This window comes from Echiichthys vipera (genome assembly GCF_963691815.1).
Source record: "Echiichthys vipera genome assembly, chromosome: 11".
Taxonomy (NCBI): domain Eukaryota; kingdom Metazoa; phylum Chordata; class Actinopteri; order Perciformes; family Trachinidae; genus Echiichthys; species Echiichthys vipera.
The window spans coordinates 22,501,870-22,506,098 of NC_139836.1; positions in this window are offsets into that span (position 1 = coordinate 22,501,870).

Genomic DNA, 4,229 nt, shown 5'->3' on the forward strand with positions numbered 1-4,229 from the left:
AGAAGTTACAGTGCAGTTGACTAAAAAGCAGCAGCAAAGTCTTCAGTCTCGATTTCAAAGAACAAATAGTTGCAGCAGACCTGCATCTTTCTGGAAATTTAATCCAGATTTGTGGAGCATAAAAACTGAACGAAGCCTCTCCATGTTTAGTCCTGACTGGAGACACGGAGCAGACCTGTCCCAGACGATCTGAGAGGTCTGGATGGTTCATAGCTGAGCAGAAGATCCTAAACCATTGAGTGCTTTGTAAACCAACAGAAGCATTTTAAAATCAATTCTTTGACAGACAGTAAGCCAGTGTAAAGATCTGATGACTAGAGTGATATGATCTACTTTTCTTTGTGAGGACTCGAGCACCAGTGTTCTGAATTAACTGCAGCTCTCTGATAGACTTTTTAGGAAGACCTGTTAAGAAACTTTTACAGTAGTCGAGTCTGCTGAAGATTTTCCAAGTCCTGCTGACACATAAGTCCTATGATCATTGATATATTCTTTAGGTGATAGTAGGCTGACTGGCTGTTGAAGTTTAGGTCTGAGTCTATGATTACACCTAAGTTTCTGGCTTGGTTTGTGGTTTTTAGCATTACTGTTTGAAGCTGGGTGATAATAATGGTGAATCTAAATTATTTTGTAGTTGCTTGGGGTCCTCAGACACCTTCATCTACCTGCATCAAGGAGAGATGTTGCATGTTTACCTTTCATAAGTTTCAAACATAGACTGTATAAAAAATGTTTCAAAGCACCAGGATGATTGTGTCCAGATTAAAAACAGAAAAAGGGGGCTTTGTTTTTTTCCATTTGGAAGCATGGATGAAAAACTGAGAATATAAACAGATGGTGTCGTCTGCGTCTTTGAAACAGAACGGAAATCCCTCAGTTTAAATGCTTTTATTATTCTTATATATATAAAATCTATACACAGCTTTTTTAAATAAGGAACCTTAATAGGTAGTTCGATTTGTTTAAGCTACTCAAATAGGCAAAGGGGGTCTTTTTTTTCTTTAATGTAATGGCTTTAATATCATAGGCTCCACAAACACATTTTAATTAACCTGCATTGTATTGGGGGTTGTGGCTGATACTGATAAATGTTTATTTAAAACAAAGTCAAATAAACAGGAACTGTGCAGGGATACCAATAGACGTAGGTGGGAAAAATAGGTTGGTTTTAAATTGGTTTGTTTTTCTGTCATTTGAATAAATCAACACTTTAAATCCCCCAGCAGAATCCATGGGTTGAACTGATCTTCCAAGACAAAAAAACATTGTTTTAGCCTCCTACTTCAAGTAACTTAACCTATTTCATGCTCAATTTACTTTAATCGCATCATTAAGTGATTCTGTTTTCCACATTATTAGTCTTCTTTCTTGATTGGCCTTTCAAAAACAAAATATCAAATAAAAACAATATAAATGCAAATATATCCAGCCAAGTTTGATCATTTTGTGCTCACTGGACTGAATGTTCAAACACCTGCAGCATGTTGGAGACAGAAAGTATATATCACTAACACTGGCACTGGTCTGGGGCGCACATGGTGTCAAATGAATGAATAGCGCGTTATAAACAGCCTGGGTCTGCAGGGCAAAGTGGTCCCAACTGTATCAACATGACCATTATTCATCAGCCTATCACAACATCTCCTTCAAAGTGTGGAAGTCCTAATAAAGATGTGCATGGGGTCAGATCTGTGGAAATGGCTGGTCTCAGTTCAGAAACAGAGGATAATTTCCCATGGGAGGCATTTGAAATGCTTTTTAGCCAGGATTTCTTTCACCATCTCACCCAAAGTAAATAAAATAACTCCCATATTTTTAATCATGTTACTTTTTCAGATGAGTCAGTGAGTCAAAGTGAGTTAGTCAGTGTTAAAGGCAAGGCAGGTTTATTTATCCAGCACAGTTCATCAATGAGGTAAGTCAAATGCTTTACATGAAAAATTAAAAACATTTTAAATAAACACATGTAAAATGGCAATTACATATATAAAGTGACATTCAAATTAAATAATTCAAAGACCAACATGTGTTTTCTGGCATCTGCACATATTTAGGCTGCAGGAGGGGCTCCACATCAAGGCTCAGGGGCGGTGAGGTAATATGGCCATGCCCTGGGTGACTGATGCTTTTGAGCTTTGGTCTGTGCAGCCATTACTTCATTTGACAGGCTAGCTTTGCAGCTGAGTCCAATGCTATGTATGCTGTATTCTGTCTGCAGTCTTGGAATAAATGATTCAAGAATTGGTGCCTTTGCCAAGTGAAATAAAAACATTGAACTTAAATTTTGTAGCATCTGCCTGGAATATTTGCCGTCAGAGGGGTAAATTAAAAAGAGTGCAACACTGATACAGTACCATGAGATGGCAGCAACACTTGCTTCTGTCTGTGTTTTTTTATGTGTTTTTAAAAAATGCACCTTTGGCCTTTGACTGCGAATGAACATATCTATATTTAACCGAAACAAGTCCAAATATTTTTTAATGTCCAGTAAATCCTGAAAATAATATGTGATCATGATACATGTATGTGTGTGTCGTCGTGGGAAAGCATCTGTGTGTAATATTGCCTCCATGTGGTATATGGGAAGGAAAAATGCGGTGTGAAGGATAAACATCCATTGGTTATTAGAGGCATGGTCTCAAGTTCAAATAAAAAAAAACTGGGTAGCTTTACTGCTGAATGACAAAAAACGCGTTCCTCTGTCTTTTTGGCATACTTGTAAAGCTGCTCAAGTTCGATTTAATCTCGATGTAGACAATGTAGACAACAGCAGAGCTTTCATGGTGGGTTACAATAAAGAACAAAAGCTTCTGCACTGCCTGTCTGTCTTTCCACTGCTGAGTTCACATTTAGTGAAAGATTTCGGTCGGGGACCTTCTTGTAAGTCTTTCAGTTATTTGTAGTGTGTGCAGGTTTTTCTGCTGTTCTCATGAAGACTACTTCGTCATCTTCATCCAAAATGTATGCGGTAAAGAGAAATCTCTCCCAAAACATTAAGTGTATTCATGCGAGCCCACATATGTGGCCACTGCTTCATGTGTCGGATCTCTGTTTGGCTCGGACTCCTGTCTCTGAGGTCAACAATCACACCACACCACTATCAAGACCATATGAAGGCAATAAAGTCATATTTAAACCAGATCCTAATTGGTTTTATGTCCCCTTCTAGCAAACTCTGCACACACACAAAGAAAATATGGGTATATTCAGTCCATCATAAAATGAGTTTGTGTTTATGTGTTCAGACTTAAGGCATTTTTTTTCTTTGTGAGATTAATTTGCACATATTTCTTCCAACTGTTGTTTTTTTCATGAGTACTTTCACACATCAGAGCTTTTCGTTTTATTATTAGGCCTCATACGCAGCCATGTACCAGATGGCAAACTTAATTACTCCTTCAACCTTTACAAAAGCAGCACACACAGATCCACTCCACATGTTCTTACCTTTCACAATAAAAGCCCTAGGCACACATTATGTAGCAAACTGTTTACCAGAAGGGATTCAAATTAACTCCTGGCTGGAGTCGATACTCACTCCAGAGCTAACCCCTGTAACTCCCTTCAGCAGCTAGGGGAACAAGACAGGGGGCACCACTGCTGGTCTTGAGGATCCTCATCATTTATTTGTGGTCAAACTGCAAACTCTACAGTACATTAACTTTATATCTTAAACGCTTAATTAATTCTTTCCTCTATTCTGATCCACTCACAGAAGGATCCCAAAATGCTCATGAAATCCTAAAATATGTCTGGCCATGGTAGATGAGCTAGTGCAAATATTTTAACCTTTTATTTGACAACTGTTGCACATTTTTATTGCAGTGTGTAAAGGCCTTTAAGACCACGGCTAATCCAACTGGGGACAAAAGCCGTGTCCCCATTTGCGAAAAAGCTGAATTTTGGGCCAGTGGGTAAAGTTAAGGTTAGATTAAGTGTAGGCACGTAGTAGTTATGGTTAGGGTTAGGGTAAGTCTCCAGGAAATGAATGTATATCTATGTCATTTCCCCAACAATTACCTAAGTAAATGTGTGTGTGTGTGTGTGTGTGTGTGTGTGTGTGTGTGTGTGTGTGTGTGTGTGTGTGTGTGTGTGTGTGTGTGTGTGTGTGTGTGTGTGTGTGTGTGTGTGTGTGTGTGTGTGTGTGTGTGTGTGTGTGTGTGTGTGTGTGTGTGTGTGTGTTCGTGTTTAAGAGAGAAATTGAGTGCATGATGAGTGTAAAAACAAAA